Raw genomic sequence first — 20,270 nt, 5'->3', positions numbered from 1 at the left:
TGTTTGCACTCTATTGTATTCTATTAAGTATATGATAACATTGTGTTCCGAAAATACATACCTTAATAAGAAGCTATTGTTCATTCACTAAGTTGGATCTGCCTTCTTGCGACCCCATGAACTGCAGCATGCCAGGCTCCTCTGTCTTTCACTGTCTCCCCTAATTTGCTGAAACTCATGTCCATTGAGTCGATGATGCCATCCAACTATCTCATCCTCTGTCACCCCCTTCTTCTCTTGCCCTCAAAGTTTCCCAGCGTCTGGCAGGGTTTTCTCCAATGAGTCGGCTCTTCACTTCAGGTGGCCAAAGTATTGGAGCTTCAGCATCAGTCCTTTCAATGAATACTCAGGGTTGATTTCCTTTAGGATGGACTGGTTGGATCTCCTTGCAGTCCAAGGGACTCGCAAGAGTCTTCTCCAGCACCACAGTTCAAAAGTATCAATTCTTTGGTGCTCAGTCTTCTTTATGGTCCAACTCTCACATCCATACATGACTACTGGAAAAACCATAGCTTTGACTACATGGGCCTTTATCGGCAAAGTGATGTCTTTGTTTTTTAAAATGCTGTCTAGGTCTGTCATAGCTTTTCTTTCAAGGAGCAAGTGTCTTTTAATTTCATGGCTGTAGTCACCATCTCCAGTGATTTTGGAGCCCAAGAAAATAAAGTCTGTCACTGTTTCCATTGTTTCCCCATCTATTTGTCATGAAGTGATGGGACTGAATGCCATGATCTTAGTTGACTGTTGAGTTTTAAGCCAGCTTTTTCACTCTCCTCTTTCACCTCATCAAGAAATACTTTATTGCTAAAAAATGCTAACCATTAGCAGAGCCTTCAGTGAGTCCTAATCTTTTTGCTAGTGGCAGGTCTTGCCTCAATATTGAGGCTGCTGACTGATCAGGGTGGTGGTTGCTGAAGGTTGGGGTGGCTATGGAAATCTCTCAAAGATAGCAATGAAATCTGCCACATAGATTGATTCTTCCTTTCATGAACAATGTCTCTGTAACATTTCACCCACAGTAGAACTGCCTTCACAATTGAGGTCAATCTTCTCAAATCCTGCCACTGCTTTATCAAGCCAGTTTAGGTAATATTCTAAATCATTTGTTGTTGTTTCAACCATCTTCACAGCATCTGCCCCAGGAGTAAATTCCATCTCAGGAAACAACCTTACTTGTTCATCCACAAGAAGCAACTCCTTATCCATAAAGTTCACCGTGAGATTACATCAATTCAGTCACATCTGCAGCCTATAATTCTAGTTCTCTCACTATTTTCACCACATCTGCATTTCCTTCCTCCACTGAGATCTAAACCCCTCAAAGTCACCCTTGAAGACTGGAATCAGTTTCTTTCAAACTCCCATGAATGTTCATATTTTGACCTCTTCCCATGAATCATGAATGTTCTTCATGGCATCTCAAATGTTGAGTCCTTTCCAGAGGTCTTCAATTTACTTTGCCAAAATCAACCAGAGGAATCGCTATCTATGGCAGGTGTAGCCTTATGAAATGTGTTTCTTAAATAATAGGACTTGAAAGTTGAAGTGACCCTGATGCTTGGGTGGCAGAATGGATATTGTATTAACAGGCATGAAAACAACGTGCATCTCACTGTGCATCATCACCAGGGCTCTCTGGACACCAGGTTCATTGTCAATGAGTAGTAACATCTTGAAAGGAACCTTTTTTCTGAGCAGTAGGTCTCAACTATGGGCTTAAAATATTCAGTAAACTGTGCTGTGAACAGATGTGCTGTCATCCAGGCTTCGTTGTTTCTTTTATTGAGCTCAGGCAGAGAAGATAGAGCATGATCCTTAAGGGCCCTAGGATTTGGGGAATGGTAGATGTGCATTGGCTTCAACTTATCACTGACTCGATGGACATGAGTTTGAGCAAGCTCCGGGAGTTGGTGATGGACAGGGAAGCCTGGCGTGCTGCAGTCCACGGGGTCGCAGAGAGTCGGACACGACTGAGCGACTGAACTGAACTGAACTAAAGTCACCAGCTGCATTCACCCCTAACAAGAGAACGAGCCTGTCCTTTGAAGCTTTGAAGCCAGCACTGACTTCTCCTCTCTAACTGTGAGAGTGCTGGATGGCATCTTCTTCTAAGATAACACTGTTTTGTCTGTTGTTTAGTGTAGCCACCTTCATGAATTAGCTAGATCTTCTTAATAACTTGCTGCAGCTTCTACATCAGCCCTTGCTGCTTCATTCTGCACTTTCATGTTATGGAGATGACGTCTTTCCTTAAACCTCATAAGCCAACCTCTACCAGCCTCAAACCTTTCTTATGTAGCTTCCTCACTGCTCTCAGCCTTCATAGAATTCAAGAGAGGTAGCGCCTTGCTCCAGGACTCTTGCCTGGAGAATCCCACGGGCAGAGGAGCCTGGTGGACCGCACTCCATGCGGTCGCAAAGAGTTGGGCACGACCAAAGTGACTGAGCACAGAGTCTGGATCCTGCTGTGGTTTAAGGCAGTGTTGTGGTTGGCTTGGTCTTCTCTCCAGATCACACAACTTTCTCCACATCCACAATAAGGATGTTTTCACTTATCATTTGTGTGTTCACTGGAGCAGCACTTTAAATTTCCTTCAAGAACTTTTCCTTTGCATTCAGAACTTAACAGTTTGGTGCAGGCGATCTGGCTTTCAGCCTGTCGAAGCTTTGGCCATGCCTTCCTCGCTAAGCTTAGTCACTTCTAGCTTTGGATGTAAAGTCGGAGACTTGCAACTCTTTCCCTTAGAGACCGTTGAAGGTTATTGATCGGCCTAATTTGCATCCTGCTGTGTCTCAGGGAATAGGGAGGCCTGAGAAGAGGGAGAAAGCCAGGGAACTCGTGGTCTCCAGGACAGGCACACCACACACAACATTTCTCAGCTAAGTTCAAAGTCTTATACAGGCATGATTCATGGTGCCTCAGAACAATTACAATAGTAACATCAAGAGTCACTGTTCACAGGTCACATAACCCATATAATAATAATGGAAAAGTTTGAAATGTTGCAAGAATTACCAAGATGTGACACAAAAACTCAAAGTGAGCAAATGCGATCGGAACGGTGAATATCTGTGAAGTGCAGTAACGGGAAACATAATAAAACAAGCTATGACTGTACAGCTATACACCGTACAATGAACGGGATCCAGGGACCAGCTGAGTGACTACTACACACCAGAGAGAACACCCACATGGAAACAGGCAGGAAAGGCTGACACACTCTTGTGGTAAAACCCACCCCCCAGGATTTCCCTGGCAGTCCAGCGGTTAAGACTTGGCACTTCTACTGCAAGGAGCACAGGTTTGATCCTGCGTGCCACACGGTGTCCCAGGTGGCCAAGAATCCGCCTGCCAGTGCAGGAGCCACAGGAAACACGGGTTCAATCCCTGGGTCCCTGGGTCAGGAAGATCCCTCGGAGTGGGAACAGAGGAGCCTGGCAGGCTACAGTCCATGGGGTCACAAAGAGCCGGACACAACTGAGTGACTGAGCATGATCCATGCAACAAAGCAAAACAATCCCCACCCCAGCGTTGACCCTTGGAACTGCAAGGGAACCCCCAATGCTCAGCTTCTCCCAGAGGAACGAAGGGTTTGGACCCCATATCTTGTGCACCGTTACGATTCCCACTGGAGGGACTGACTCCCAAAGCAGCTAGCTCTAAAAACCAATGGGGCTTGTGTCCATGAGACCCACAAGACTGTAGCAAACCAAGAAATAATTCTTAACAAGACACACAGCACTCGCCATGTCTCTCCCCACAGGGCTTAGTGCAGAGGGCACAGGCAAAATCATCTCTTGGTCTTTCTGTGGCAGAGGTGATCTGCATACTTTGACAGTTTTTAGCAGGCACTAGGGGCGGGCTGTGACCCCCAAAGACCAGGGAAGCCAGAGCACTGCTCCCCTGCCTTCTCCCTCCAGTCCACGACGAGTCACCGATATCTCCCTGGAAGGAGCCCATACACAAGTCTGCACCACAGCTCTTAAGGCTGCTGCCCTCAGAATGGATCCCATATCGTTCTGATGGACAAAGAGGCTTCCATCCATGAGTCCCGCGGGACTGGAGCAGACAAAGAAGCAATTCTGAGCTGGCTGTCCCTCCGGGACTCAGCACAGAGGGAGCAGACCAAAAAAAAAAAAAAAAAAGCCTGTCTTCCATCCTGAAAGGGGCATTTTAAAAGTGCCACCTGGGGCCCAGGCTTCTAATTTAGCGGGCCTCCAGGGGCTGACTGCAGTTCTTCCCAGAGACCAGGGAAGCAGGCAGACACATCTCCCACCTTCTCCCCTCAGCCTGCTCCAGTAATAGAACCGAGGCCTCAGAATCTCACAGGAAGGAGTTTGTACACACCCAGCTTTTGCAGCTTCCACCTGAGGAATGGGCCCTGGGGTCACGTGGCCCTAATAGCCAAAGGGGCTTGCATCCATGAGTCCCACAGGACTGTAGCAAACAAAGAAGCAGTCTTTTTAGGGTTTTTTTTTTTTTTGGTTGCACTGGATCTTCCGTGTGGCAAGAGGGCTTTTTCTAGGTGCAGAGAGCAGGGGCCACTCTCTAGTTGTGGTCCACGGGCTTCTCACTGGGTGGCTTCTCTTGTTGCAGAGCCCGGCTCTAGGGCACCGGGCTTCAGTAGTGGCAGCATGCAGGCTCAGTAGTTGTGGTGCTATGGTTTATGGCATCTTGGCATGTGGCATCTTCCTGGACCAGGGCATATGGCATCCTCCTGGACCAGGGATCGAACCCATGCCCCTTGCATTGGCAGGTGGAGTCTTATTTATCCACTGCACCACTTGGGACGTCCCAAAGAAACAGTTCTGAGTGGGCACAGGAACACCGCCACCACCCCCCGCAAGTACCCGCTCATACCCCGCAGAGAGGGAGCAGGAAAAGCGCCCATCTCCCAGGTGCTCCCTGGAAGGGACCTAATGACATGTTTTCCCAGCTGCTGCCTGAGAATCCAGCTTCTAATCAGCCTAAGTGCAACTGGGCTGAGAGCCATCATCCCATCTGGGACAGTGACAGGTCTTGGCACTGAACTGCCGGGAGCCACTAAGAACAAAGAAGGAGGCTTGGACAATCACAGAAGGTTGGGAGACAACTGGTAGCCCAGGCCAGTCTGATTGATAACATGCATCCCCTGCACTAGACCATTCTGTCAAAGCTGAGAGCTGTGGCTCTTTCACCTAACACGTAAACCCACACGGAGTCAGAAAAATGGAGAAACAGAGGAAAATGTTCCAAACAAAAGAACAAGATAAATCTCCAGAAACAGATCTTATTTTCATGGAGAGAAGTGATTTTCCTGATAGCGTAACAGTCATACTGATGTTCACTGAGGTCAGTAGAGCAATGCATATACAAGGTGCATATACAACCAATGCATATGTAATTTCAACAAAGAGAAACTATTAAAAAGTACCAGCCAGAAATCACAGAGCTGGAGAATACAGTAACTGAACAGAAATTTGCAATAGAAAGTTTCGACAGCAGACTAGATCAAGCAGGAGAAAAGATAAAGCAAACTCAAAGAGCGGTCAGTGGAATCCATCCAATCAGAGGCGTATTGGAAGGGTAGAGGATGGAACAGAGGAAAGATCCTCCCTGACCGTAAGGAAGAGGCAGCGCTGCAGCCGTAATGGAGGGAAGAGGAGCAGGTGGGTGCCCAGGCGGTTCACCGGGCCATCTGTCGGTGCCCTCCTGCCCAGCCTGAAGAGCAGATGGTCAAGCTCAGTAGTCATGGCTTTAGAATGGCAGGTGACCAGGGGCTTGGACCCATCAGGGATGACCTAGCGGTGCCTGGCTGCGGGTGAGTGTGGGTGAAGCAGACGCCACCTCCAGACCAGCGGCAGTGCTGTGAGCTACGGTCCCCCCACTTACCTTCCTCCTGTGAACCTTCCTGACGGTCCGTTATGCTGCCAGAGTGGCAACTCCTCCCCTTGCCCTCCAGTCTCTGGGAGAGCAACATGAAGATGGCAGCGATAGCTTCAAGTTTAATGGAATTCTTTATATGTATCCTGGGCTCAGGAGTCGGAGCTCCCAGGCTCCGGAGCACAGGCTCAGTAGTTGCTACACTTGGGCTTGGTTGCTCTGCGGCACATGGGACCTTCCCAGATCAGGGATTGAATCTATGTTTCCTGCACTGGCAGGCTAATTCTTTACCACTGAGCCACCAGGAGAGCCCTTTTTTTCTTTTTAAACCCTAATTCTTAAAAAAAAAAAAAATTCTTTATTTAGCTGTACCAGGTCTTAGTTACGGCACCCAGGATCTTTTAATTGCAGCATATGAGATCTAGTCCCCTGGCCAGGGATTGAACCCATGCCACCCCCTGCATTGGGAGTAAGGAGTCTGAGCTACTGGACTGCCAGGCAAATCCCTTTTATTAAAAAAAAAAAAAAAAATGTATTTATTTGATGCTGATTCTTAGTTTCGGCATGTGGGATCTAGCTCCCTGACCAGGAATTGAACCCTGGCCCCCTGCACTGGGAGCAGGGAGTCTGAGCCACTGGACTGCCAGGGAAGCACTCCAAGTTTAACAGAATTCGTGATGTACTTCGTGGTAGAAGCATTTTTCCCTCTGGAAACCAGAGCCTTGGTACCTGTGAGGCTCAGAGCTGCCCAGACAGAGCACAGGTTCACAGGTGGGTCCCTGGGAGTCGCGGCAAGAGGGGCCAGTCCTGCTCCCACCTTTGACCCCCGAGCCCTCGGATTCTACCTGATGGAGGCACAGTACCGAGTGTGGTTGTCAATTTACATGGAGACAAAGGACAGAAGCAAGGTGTTCAGGGAGGGATGACGGGTTCCCTCTGGGCAGCTCAGCAGAGGTGCTCAGCGGGTAAAGGAAGAGATGCGAAGACCACCTCAGAGGAATGCTCGGCTGAAAAAGACACCGATTAGATTTATCATCTCAGGACCCCGCACCTCAACCCCCAGTTCTATAACCAGAGGCTGAGAGACGTGCCTCCCCTGGAGAAGGAGCTGAAAACAGCCCCAGCTCAGAAGGCCTGGATTCCCGGGTGCGCTTTGCCGTCTCTCTGCAGGCTTTCCTCCCAGCCATCCACTGCCGCTCACATAGGGGCAGCCCCGGAATTGGGAGACCAGGGCAGGAGGCGGGGGTAGGTTATTCCCGGAGGTCTGGGTCCACAGTTCTCTGGGAGTGTAGCTCATGAATCACTTCTTGGTTTACGTAAAGCAGCTTTCTCAATGCTACTTCAGTCAAGTCCTTGACTCTGGAGGCGAAGGGTGGCAGACTGTTAGCACAAGTCCGTGTGCCCGACGCACAATGAGGCCGAACAGGAGCTGGGAGCGGGGAGCGGTTTATTGCAGGGCCCTGCCCCGATGGCTTAGTGGGTAAAGAATCCACCCGCAATGCAGGAGACACAGGAGAGCGGGTTCCATCCCTGGGTCAGGAAGCTCCCCCGGAGAAGGAAATGGCAACCCTCTCCAGTATTCTTGCCTGGAGAATCCTACGGACTAAGGAGCCTGGTGGGCTAGAGTCCATGGGGTCGCAAAGATTTGGACACGACTGAGCATGCAGGCATGGCGTACAAGGAGACGGGTGGCTCTTGGCCTAGAAGAGATGGATCAAGCTCCCGGAAGGGTTTCAGCAAAGCACTTTTAAAAGCCCGGTGGAGGAGGAGAGGGTCCTGCGGTCTGTGATCAGTTCATGCACAGTTCTCTGGCTGGTGGTGAGAGAACAGGGTGGTGCGCAGGGGTTACCATCAATCCTCAGGCTCCAGGAGACCTGGGGCTGTGGCTCAGGGTCGTCAAGTAGTTAACTTCTTCCATTTGGTAGGGAGTTTCACATCTGCATGGCTCAGCTGGTAAAGAATCCGCCTGCAACGCGAGAGACCTGGGTTCGATCCCTGGGTTGGGAAGATCCCCTGGAGAAGGGAAAGGCTACCCACTCCAGTATTCTGGCCTGGAGAATTCCATGGAGTGTATAGTCTATGGGGCCACAAAGAGTCGGACACAACTGAGCGACTTTCCCTTTCACATTTGGGAAACAACTCAGGAAACTTGCATCAATCCTGTTATCTACTTCAGAGAGGAGTTAAAGTGGAGGATATGAGGGGGGAACGATGTCTAGGAAAGGGCCCCTGGGGTCCTGCTCGGGTACAATCCCCTTTCCTTTGATACTCCTTAATCTTGAGAAGAAAAAGTTTTGAACAAGAGCAGGAATAAAGATTCAGATAAGGAGGGTAATCAGAAACGTGACAGAGATACAAGATGAGCAGACACCTAATGAGGGGGATAGAACCCCTGAAAGGCAGGTGCATCGTCCGTCTGCACCGTCATTCCATAGACAGGTACAACACAGGTGCTGCAGACAGCCCCGAGCTTCTGCGGTGCGTCTCCCGCGCACTTGCCTTGTTGGCTCTGGGGAGCAGGAATGGCCCTGGGCTGGGGCTCAGAGCAGCTGTGGGCTCCCCGATTTCCAGGCCCGGCACTCACACTCTTCCAGGGGTGCTCCTCCCCTGCCCCTCCGCAAGGCCAGCTGAGCTATAAATAATGAGAAGAGAATGTATGGGAAGTATTTTATGCCTTGTATTATAAAATGGTACAACTTTGAGGTTTGAGTTTTTTTAAGGCTGAATGCTAAAAGAAGGTCAGGCATGAGAGAGAGAGAACAGAGTAGGACATGGCAACCCACTCCAGTATTCTTACCCGGAAAATCCCATGGACAGAGGAGCCTGGTGGGCTACAGTCCATGGGGTCACAAAAAGCTGGACACGACTGAGCAACAAGGAAGTCAGTCCTGAATATTCATTGGAAGGACTGATGTTGAAGCTAAAGCTCCAGTATTTTGGCCACCTGATGCCCAGAGTCCACTCATTGGAAAAGACCGTGATGCTGGGAAAGATTGAAGGCAGGCGGAGAAGGGGACGACAGAGGATGAGATGGTTGGGTGGCATCACCGACTCGATGGACGTGGGTTTGAACAAGCTCCTGGAGCTGGTGATGGACAGGGAGGCCTGGCGTGCTGCAGTCCATGGGGTCACAGAGAGTCAGACACGACTGAGCGGCTGAACTGAACTGAACTGAGCACAGAGAGAGAGAAAAATCAAAGACAACATTGAAAGACAAACGGCGGCACACCTGAGCACGCGCACACACACACACACACACACACACACGTCGCTCACATACACATTCTCTACACACACTACACTCACACCCACTCACCACCACCCATACACGCGCACACAGCAGAGACTGTTTCATCTCCGCCTGGCAATTCCCTGGGTTTCCAACTAGAAGAGGGGAAATAGCTGCAGAGCTCCCCTCAGGCACCAGGTGGCGCCAAAGCCTTAAGGGAAATCATACTTGGCAAGAACTGGTGGCCAAATTGAAGTGACGTGGGGAAAACACAAGGGTTCGCCCCTTTCAACGGACAGCAAGGGTAGGAGAATCAAGACACAGAAGCAGCATTTCTGGGTGAAGTGCAGACTTGAAAGACTGGGAGCCGGGTCCTGCCTACAATGAACCCTTTATTCACTGATGGATTAAAGATGGAGGGTGGGATGTGTGTATATTGTCATCTGCAGGACAGCAGAAGATGGATCACCTGCTCTGTCTGATCACCTCTTATCAAATGAAGCAGCTGCCAAATATGCATGAAGTGTCAGCACGTTGGAGGTGCTTTTTAAAAATATTTGTTTATTTATTTGGCTGTGTCGGGTCTTAGTTGGGACACTCGGGACCTGTCGTTGCCGAGCATGGACTCTCTCGTTTCGGCGTGTGGGCTTAGCTGGTCTGGCATGTGGGATTAGTTCCCCCACCAGGGACTGAACTCATGTCCCCTGCATTGCAAGGCAGATTCTTAACCACTGGAGGGCCAGCAAAGTCCCGTGTCAGCACACTTGAATTGATGGCTGTTGTTTTCCAAGTTCACGTTGAATTTCTTTCTGCAGAAATTAAGTGTACATCTCTTGTCTGATCAGCCCTGTCCTGTGAGGAGTCCAAGGCCAGGTAGAATGGCTTTGAAGTCCCATAGACCTGGTCTTAAAAATGAGTGTCGACTGGGACTAGCTGCAATGGTTGATTTTGGGGGGTCAGCTTGGCTTATGTGACACAGTTGTTTTGTTAAACACTAGTCTCCGTGCCGCTGGGAAGTTATTCTGTAGATGTGGTTAACATCTACCAGCAGTTAGCTGACTTCACATCAAGTAGATGGCCCATAATGTGGGTGGGCCTCATCTAATCACCTGAAGGGCTTATGATCAGCCCTGTCATAAGGTTCATGAAGCAAAGACTGAGACTCTCCAGATGAGAAGGAATTCAGCCTTATGATTATAACTTGGAAACTCCTCCTGCATTACCAGCTTGCCCTACAGATTTTGAACTAACCAGCTCCCACAGTCCCATGAGCCAGTTCCTTAAAGTCATTCCTCTATATTTTATACATGTATATGTACATGTGTCGGAGAAGGCAATGGCAACCCACTCCAGTACTCTTGCCTGGAAAAATCCCATGGACGGAAGAGCCTGGTAGGCTGCAGTCCATGGGGTCTGGAAGAGTCAGACACGATTGAGTGACTTCACTTTCACGCATTGGAGAAGGAAATAGCAACCCACTCCAGTATTCTTGCCTGGAGAATCCCCAGGACAGAGGAACCTGGTGGGCTGCCATCTATGAGATCACACAGAGTCAGACACGACTGAAGCAACTTAGCAGCAGCAGCAGCATATACATGTGTACATATATATATATATATATCAGTTCAGTTCAGTTCAGTCACTCAGTCATGTCCGAGTCTTTGCAACCCCATGAACCACAGCACGCCAGGCCTCCCTGTCCATCACCAACTCCCAGAATCTACCCAAACCCATGTCCATTGAGTCGGTGATACCATCCAACCATCTCATCCTCTGTCGTCCCCTTCTCCTCCTGCCCTCAATCTTTCCCAGCATCAGGATCTTTTTCAATGAGTCAGCTCTTCGCATCAGGTGGCCAAAGTACTGGAGTTTCAGCTTCAACATCAGTCCTTCCAGTGAACACCCAGGACTGATCTCCTTTAGGATGGACTGGTTCGATCTCCTTGCAGTCATATATATATATATCTCCTACTGTTCTGTGTGTTTAGAGAATGAACCCTCACTGACACGAGCTGTAGTCATCAGTAAGTGAATTATATGACCTCTCCAAGACATGCTTTCCTCATCTGTAATGTGATGTTGTAAAACCAAAAGGATTTAATGAGTAACTATGCATGGTGCCCAGCGTGGAGCCTGACCAATCACCGTGGACACTAAGCAGGGTATTCTTTCCTCGTCCATCCTCGTCCCAGTACACACACGCCCCTACAGGTTTACATCAGGCTGCGGAGATTAGACGCACACCTCCACGACAGTCTGTGCTAGAGCACGCACACACACGCACAGACACACAATTCCTCGTATGTGTGTTGACTGCAGTGTATGCAGGTGTCCTGCTACTTCTCAAAGGGTCATCCACAGACCAGCTACCGGGGCATCACTCAGGAACATGGCGAGACCTACTGATCCAGGGACTTTCCGATGGTCCAATGACTGGGCTCTGAGCTCCCAATGCAGGGGGCCCAGATTCAGTTCTGTTTAAAACAAAACAAAACAGATAAATGAATTGTAAAAACCCTAGTGATCCAGAAACTGGGAGGAGACTGTTGGCGTTGGGGTGGGAGTTGAGGTGGGGGGTGTCACAGCAATCAGTGTTTGAACAAGCCCCCCAGGTGCTCCACGGGCTAAGAACCCCTGCTGTGCTGACTCGTCAGCCCTACAGGGCAGGGACTGCTTCTGTCTGTTGTCTGCATATTCTCTTTTGTTTACATATTCCTAGTACCTAGAACAGTGCCTGGCACATCACAGGCATCCACCACATGTTTGCTGTGCCAGCTCGACAAAAAAAAATAACAGTCGGCTTTGTACCAAAATATCTGCACTTTACACAAAGGACAGGCTTGTTCTCTGCTCCAGCTCCCTCTTTGCATCAGTGATGCCTCCACATCCCAGCTCCTGTCTGCCTTGATCATTTTAGTCTTGACCGACCTGAGCGATCTGTAAACTCGAGACCTCCATCATTCAACATCCAGCTCAGCTTACCTTCCTCACCCTAGTGCAGATTTCCTCCATTTGCCAATTTGTGAGACTAGTTAAATACCAAGAACTTTAAAATCCCATTAAGTGATACCCTCATTCATAATCTTACAACGTAACATCTATGCTGCCCTCTTCCCCCACCCATCGCAAAGCGTGCTCACAGACACTGTTTACCTTCCCGCCGCTCCATGAAGCAGACTGTCCCGTGGGGCAGGCAGGGCTGTACAAGATCTAATCCCACAGCGGTGCCTCGTGCTGGTCGCACTAAGAACAGAAATCACCTCTGGTACTGTCATCGTCAAGAATATCCTTCCAGACCGAATCTGACAGCATGGCCTGGGAGATCTGGAACTTAGTGCCGGGAGTGTAACCTGGCAGCTCTGCCTGCCCACTGCCAGGTGCTCCATTACATTCTAGCGCTTAAGTGATTTCCTTCTAAATACACATGGAGACAGATATATTCTCAGTATTTACTGATTAAATATATTCATTATATAAACTAATGCTCTGTAAATACATAGCTACTGTGCTGTGCTCAGTGACGTCAGTCATGTCCAGCTCTTTGCGACCCCATGAATCGTAGCCCACCAGGCTCCTCTGTCCATGGAATCTCCAGATAAGAATACTGGAGTGGGTTGCCATTTCTTCCTCCAAGCGATCTTCCCCACCCAAGGATCAAACCCCTGTCTCCTGCATCTCCTGTATTGTAGGCAAATTCTTTACCAGTGAGCCACTGGAGAAGCTCATAAATACATAAATCCCCCTAGAAAAGGTTCAGTTCAGTCCAGTCACTCAGTCATGTCTGACTCTTTGCAATCTCGTGAACTGCAGCACGCCAGGCCTCCCAGTCCATCACTAACTCCTGGAGTTTACTCAAACTCCAGTCCATTGGGTCAGTGATGCCATCCAACCATCTCATCCTCTATCGTCCCCTTCTCCTCCCGCCGTCAATCTTTCCCAACATCAGGGTCTTTTCAAATGAGTCAGCTCTTCGCATCAGGTGGCCAAAGTATTGGAATTTCAGCTTTAACATCAGCCCTTCCAATGAACACTCAAGACTGATCTCCTTTAGGATAGACTGGTTGGATCTCCTTGCAGTCCAAGGGACTCTCAAGAGTCTTCTGCAACACCACAGTTCAAAAAGAGAAAGTAATAAACATTAATAGTTCCAAGAATCTTTGTGCCTGAAAGGGAACGGCAGTGTTCCAACTCACCGGCAGGGGGCGCGCTGCTCAAAAGCAGTGCCCTTGGACTAGACCATTTGTCTGCGGGGACCACTACTCTGCAGAGGCAGGAGTTTCAGTAAAGATGTGGCAAGTGGGTGCTAACTGAGCTTTCAGTTTTGATGATAAAGGCGACACTTCACAGTTGGCGTTCACCTGAAAACATTCATCTGATTTAAGCTAACTGGTTTCAGAAAGTAATGGCAATCAGATCCTTTTTGGAAAATAGATTTAAATTGACTTTTAGAATTAGGCTATTTGTTGTTGTTTAGTCTCTAAGTTGTGTCCAACTCTTAGCGACTCCACGTAGCCTGCCAAGTTCCTCCACCCATGGGATACTCCAGGCAAGAATACTGAAGTGGGTTGCCATGCTGTCCTCCAGGGGTCTTCCTGACCCAGGGATCAAATCCTCAGTTTCTGCACTGGCATGTGGATCCTTTACTGCTGAGCCATCAGGGAAGCCCCAGAGTAAACAGATGTCACAAATAAGTTTCCTAAAGCTGGAAAGATGACATGCATGAGAACAGTCTCTCAAGTTGTTCTGTTGTTCAGCCACTCAGTCGTGTCCAACTCTTTGTGACCTCATAGACTGCAGCACACCAGGCTTCCCTGTCCGTCACTATCTCCCAGAGCTTGCTCAAATTCATGTCCATTAGAGTCAGTGATGCCATCCAACAATCTCACCCTCTGTCGTCCCCTTCTTCTCCTGCCTTCAATCTTTCCCAGCATCAGGGTCTTTTCCAATGAGTCAGCTCTTCGAATCAGGTGGCCAAAGTATTGGAGTTTCAGCTTCAGCATTAGTCCTTCCAATGAATAGTCAGGACTGATTTCCTTTAGGATTGACTGGTTTGATCTCCTTGCTGTCCAAGGGACTCTCAAGAGTCTTCTCCAACACCACAGTTTGAAAGCACCAATTCTTCAGCACTCGGCTTTCTTTATGGTCCAACTCTCATATCCATACATGACTACTGGAAAAACCATAGTTTTGACTAGATGGACCTTTGTCAGCAAAGTGATGTCTCTGCTTTTTAATACTCTCTCTAGGTTTGTCATAGCTATTGTTCCAAGGAGCAAGCGTCTTTTAATTTCGTGGCTGCAGTCACCATCCGCAGTAATTGTGGAGACCAAGAAAATGAAATCTGACACTGTTTCCGCATTTTCAAGTTGTTCTAACTTGCATCTGTATCAACAGTGTCTCTTAGGCATGAATTTTAAAATCTCTCTGAGGGCACTTTGATTTATCTGCATTTTTCAAAGGAGATTCCATTGGTCTTTTCAGTTTATACGAACCCCACAGTCTAATAGTCTCATCTCTATAAACACAAGATGAGGTTGGTGATGTTGATGCCTTCAGGGTGCCCCAGGCCCTGTGCTAAGAGCCTGCATGCTTATATTCTTGACTCACAACCACCATTGTGAGGTGTGAACTGTGTCCATCACACAGGTGAACAGAGACTGGGGCTTGGTGTCTGTCCGTGGTTACACGGCAAGTGAAGAAGGAAGCTGGCATTTGAGCCCAGGGAGCGATGCCTCTAAAGCCCTGTTCTGAACCACTTCTCAGGATGCAGGCAGCTCTAAGCGTTCACTCAACCATTACCACCTACAAAGAGAACCATGCTCACTGCCTGGGCCACAGACTGTCTATTATGACAACAGTTGACCTTGCTGAGATGGATTTTGAAGGTATATAGGAATTAGAAGAACCTGCTGATTTTTTAGCCATTGACTATGTAGAAAAGGGGTTTCCCTGATAGCTCAGTTGATAAAGAATCTGCCTGCAATGCAGGAGGCCCCGGTTTGATTCCTGGGTGGGAAAGATCTGCTGGAGAAGGAATAGGCTACTCACTCCAGTATTCTTGGGCTTCCCTGGTGGCTCAGCTGGGTAAAGAATCTGCCTGCAGGGCGAGAGACCTGGGTTTGATCCCTGGATTGGGAAGATCCCCTGAAGGAGGGAAAGGCCACCCACTCCAGTATTCTGGCCTGGAGAATTCCATGGACTGTGTAGTCCCTGGGGTCTCAAAGAGCGACTTTCACTTTCATGTAACAAGAGAGACCCGTCCCATCCCGCCCCCACATGTCCTGCCCCCATGAACTCACACACTGTCCCCCCACGTGCTGGATGAGCACAAAGCAGGCACAGAGGTCTGTGCAATGCACTAACTGTCACACTGCCCTGTGGGAGCCACAGTCAAGCTCCTGTAGGATAATAGTGCTGAGTCACCTCCTGGCGCACAATGCCAAGTCCTTGCTTTACAGCTTGATGCCTAAAAGCATGAGGGAGGGTGAGTTTATCCAACTAGACATGCTTTTGGTCTCAAGTGAGGTGGTTCCCAAGCGTACCTGTGCCCCCACAAACCCCCAGGGCATTTTTATAAATATTTATTTATTTGGCTGCATCAGGTCTTAGTTTTGGCATGTGGGATCTTCCGTTGCAGCGCCTGGACTCTCTAGTTGTGGCACACAGGCTCCAGGGCACAGGCTCAGTAGTTGGGGCGCTCAGGCTTACTCGCCCCATGGCACATGGGATCTTAGTTCCCCCCCCCCAGGATCCAACCCGCATCTCCTGCATTGCAAGATGGATTCTTAACCATTGGACCACCAGGGAAGTACCCCCTATCCCCCCAAATCAGGGCATTTTTAAGGATTCACATTTCTGGACTCCACCCTAGAGCTACTGAATCCACATCTCCAGCTTGTGAGCACAAGCGAAGATGTGTGTGTGTGTTTTTTAAATCCCTCAGTGATCCCATAGCATTGGGTACATCCGACCACTGCTTGCGATCATTCCAGAAGGATTTGGACATCAGTACCAAGGATGCTCATAAAGGATGCTGAGAAAGATGTCAGTGGAGAGGCTTGGTGACAGCACCTTTCCCCCTGGGAATTGATAGTCGAAGATCTAATACAGTCGCCTGGACACAGAGAACCTACTAGAAGGATGACCCAGCGCTTCCTTCTTGGTTCCCCGACGTCAGTCAGGCCCGCAGCAGTGAGGTGGGCCTCTGACTGTCCTGCTTCCAGTGGATCCAGTTGGGTGAAGCGAAAGAAGCAAGAATGATGTCGGTGCGGGCGTGGAGGCCCCCGAGGGGGTTGGGGCGCTCTCGGGGGCTCTGCTCTCCCAAAGAGGAAGGACGCCAGCAGTGGGGGGAGCGGGGGGAGCAATGAGACAAGCAGAGACGAAAAGGGCAAGGAGAAGCCAGTCGCGGCCTCCTCCGTGTCCCCTTGAGAGCAGCTGCAGCAGGTCAGGCAGACGTGAGCGCCGGCCACGGGGCGTGGGCAGAGAGCGACAGAGCAGGCGGGGGTGGGGGGTCGCCGCTGGGCTCCGAGGAGCTGCCGTCCACGCCGTGGCCTCAGCCTGCAGAAGCGCTCTGCGACCTTGCCTTGACCTTCAGCCCCGAGTCCTCTTTGTTGCCTGTCACATCACAGTAAGGGGCTTCCCTGGTGGCTCAGTTATTAATCTGCCTGCAACGCAGGAGACCCAGGTTCGATCCCTGAGTCAGGAAGTCCCCCTAGAGAAGGAAATGGCAACCCACTCCAGTATTCTTGCCTGGAGAATCCCACGGCCAGAGGAGCCTGGCGGGCTATGATCCATGGGGTCACAAAGAGTCAGACATGACTGAGTGTCTGAGCACTGACCAAATGCAAACTATTATACAGAGAATAATAGTTTATCCAACCTTGTTGGATAAACAGCAAGGTTGTACTTCGACTACCCTGGTGGTCCAGTGGTTTAGAATCTGCCTTCTAATGCAGGGAACCTGGGTTCAATCCCTGGTGCAGGAACTAAGATCCCTCCTGCCACAGAGCAAGCAAGCATGCGCAAAGCAATGAAGACCCAGTGCAGCCAAAATAAAAATAAATAATAAAAGTTTAAAAGCCCTGGCCGCATACCAGGCCTAAATATTAAAAAGCAAAAACAACAAGCTCCTACTGTTTAGCATGGCAAACTATATTCACTATCTAGTGATAAACCATAATGGAAAAGAATATGGAAAGAATATATATGTATATCTGAGCCCAGCTTTCTTTATAGTCCAACTCTCACATCCATACATGACCACTGGAAAAACCATAGCTTTGACTAGACAGACCTTTGCTGGGAAAGTAATGTCTCTGCTTTCTAATATGCTGTCTAGGCTGGTCATAACTTTTCTTCCAAAGAGTAAGCGTCTTTTAATTTCATGGCTGCAGTCACCATCTGCAGTGATTTGTAAATGCAGTTGATTTATAATATTGTGTTAGTTTCAGGTGTACAGCAAAATGATTCAGTTATGCATGTATCAACTGTGTGGTCAGTCTCTCAGTTGTGTCTGACTCTTTGTGATCCCGTGGACTGCAGCCCTCCAGGCTCCTCTGTCCATGGGATTTCCCAGGCAAGACTACTGGAGTGGGTTGCTATTTCCTCTTCCAGGGGATCTTCCCAACCCAGGGATAAAGCCTGTGTCTCCTGCATGTCCTGCACTGGCAGGTGGATTCTTTACCATTGAGCCATGGGGGATCCATATATATATATATACATACATACACACATATGTATATATGTGTGTGTGTTTAGATACATATTCTGTTTCAGATTCTTTTCGATTATAGGTTATTATAACATATTCAATATAGTTCTCTGTAGTTATCTATTTTATATATAGTAGGCATATCTGTCAATCCCAAACTCCTAATTTATCCCTCCCCTCCCCTCTTTCCCCACTGATAACCATAAGTTTGTTCCCTGTGTCTGTGAGTCTGTTTCTTTTTTGTAACTCAGTTCATTTGGATTGTAAACATATTTATTTTGTACTCTGCACCTGGTCATTCCAGTATCCACAGCCTTTGCGGGTCAGATTCTGCAGTTTTGCATTTCTGCCACTTTCGCTCGTGGTAGCTTGTTTTCTCCTGTATTTGGTGACCTTTTTAAAATTGTGATCCCAGGTCTCTTGGAATTTTATTTGTGTGGTTTTGGTTTGGTTTTTTTTTTTTTTTTTTTTTTTTTTTGCGGTTTGTCTTTTTAAAGAGCATTACTCCACAGAAAATATTTTTGCTTCAGCTAGGTTCTTGGCTATACTGTCAAATTAGCTTTTTGGCATGAGGCTTTTTTAAAGCTTACTCAGGTGGCATGAATTCTTTTCACAGATTTCTGTGCATGAGGCTTGTGTGCGTGTGTGTAAGCAAAGTAATGGGAAGATCCAGTTGCACCTTCCACCTTGCTCTGGCCCAGGTTCCACCTCTGCTTGTAATGACCAAGCCCTGGGCAGCCTGGGACTAGAAAAACCGCCCCACTGCTAACATCAGATTCCTCCCTCCCTAAACCAGCAGAATTTTCTCTTTCTCATCCTGAGCTTCAGAGATTTTCCTGACATTGCCATCAAATCAACAATGTATTTAGCAAAGACGTCTCTTGCTTTCCTATCGATTTCATCCAGCATCTTTAGGTATATACCCGTGGGAGCAATTACCTTTAGCATGCAGTGTTCCATATTGCTGAAAAGCGGCATTTCCACATTAGTCTTTGGTCAGTAACATTATAAATTTCTCTGATCTTTATGCCCCTAGTAAGCAATTTTAAACCATCATTACAGAATTACAAGCTCCTGAACCTTAACAGATAAAAAAGCTGGGGACATAGGGTCAGGGAAGACATGTACTTGAGATCCAAACCTACGTATTAAATCTTGTGACATTCTCATTCATCACAGCTTTATCACTGGGCTGTCGGCCAGGGATGGTCTTTACGTTGTCCCAGAGCCTAAGGAAGTTCTCTGTGACCTGCGGTTGCTTCTTCGCATTAAACTGACTCTGCTTTATTCTAAGTATTCACAAATCACGTGACACCCTCTGAGTTATAAAGGACGTTTACCTTTGTAAACAGAAGAGCTGATTAAGAGAAAGGAATTGGTTTCACCTCAATGACCACCATCGGGGATATGCCCTTCTTGGCTCACAGGGTCCTATTCCGGACGACTGTCAAGTGGGCACCTTCATGGGATGTGTCGTTTGTTCGTTGACTCAGCTAAAATGTACTGAGTGCCCACTGGGAGCAGGCCGCTGTGCAGTCACTGGAGAGATGAGGAAGACACAGCCATGACCTTGGCCTTGGGTGAATTCGCTTTCTGTTGGAAGTAACAGAAACATAAATACTCGTTACCATGAAACCATTAAATGCTGCATCTGAGATGTAAAGACAGTTATTTCCCCCCTAAGTGTTATTATTGTTAAGTCACTCAGTCATATCTGACTCTTTGCAACCCCATGGACTGTATGTAGCCCGCCAGGCTCCTCTGTCCATGGGATTCTCCAGGCAAGAGTACTGGAGTGGGTTGCCAATTCCTTCTCCAGGGGGTTTTCCTGATCCAGGGAATGAATCTGTGACTCCTGCTTGGCATGCTGATTCTTTACTCCTGAGCCACCAGGGAAGCCCATTTACTTCCTAATACTTCATTCTTAAAGACTGAAAACTTAAATATTTCAAAAATATGTAGATTCTGATGATGACAGGATACAAGTTGGATTGGTATCTGGGATGAAGGATCCACGCGCCAGAGTCCGTACCTGACCTAGGCCTCTCTCCTGGACTGTGGTTTCAGGGGACAGTTGCTGTACTCACTGAGGCAGACATTTCTGACCACAGCCATCCCACTCCTCTGGCTTTCCCTGTCTTCACTCTCACCATGTAGAAAACCTGCTAAGAGGTAACGGTGCTGGGAGGAGTTTCATCCTCAAAGTGCAAGGCTCTGGGCTAGAGCATCTCTGGTTTGGGTTTCCATCCTCCAGGTTTCCCAAATCTTTGCATTTAGTTGACCCTGGTACTGTTTTATACAAGGTGAGCATCCTAACACCTGGCCCTTGGCCTTTTTACTACTCAGAAACTTCCTTGGTTTGATATCTGCCTGTCTTCTCCAGGTTACCGTGAGGATCCACTGAAATGAAGGAAATCAAAGTGCAAAAAATAATGTGCTATAAATTTAAAAAGCTTTATCAATGTTAT

At 48.3% G+C, this 20,270-nt stretch overlaps 1 protein-coding gene and 1 long non-coding RNA gene across 5 annotated transcripts in view; one reads left to right on the top strand and one right to left on the bottom strand.

The window, feature by feature from the left end:
* The window catches only part of PRKN (parkin RBR E3 ubiquitin protein ligase), a 1,216,903-nt gene that overhangs the window by 1,171,297 nt on the left and 25,336 nt on the right, over positions 1–20,270 (top strand). The gene's annotated exons all lie outside the window — the stretch shown is intronic.
* Positions 11,149–14,647, bottom strand: LOC145519749 (uncharacterized). Its single transcript, XR_014063864.1, has 2 exons — positions 12,246–14,647; positions 11,149–11,566 (listed from the first exon to the last, which is right to left on the bottom strand). It is a non-coding gene; the product is annotated as an uncharacterized LOC145519749 (long non-coding RNA).

Source organism: Giraffa tippelskirchi, chromosome 9 (genome assembly GCF_054371585.1).
Source record: "Giraffa tippelskirchi isolate mGirTip1 chromosome 9, T2T-mGirTip1v1.2.pri, whole genome shotgun sequence".
NCBI classification, from domain to species: Eukaryota; Metazoa; Chordata; class Mammalia; order Artiodactyla; family Giraffidae; genus Giraffa; species Giraffa tippelskirchi.
Note: the sequence above shows the minus strand (reverse complement) of the source record. Positions and strands in the feature narration are given on the sequence as shown.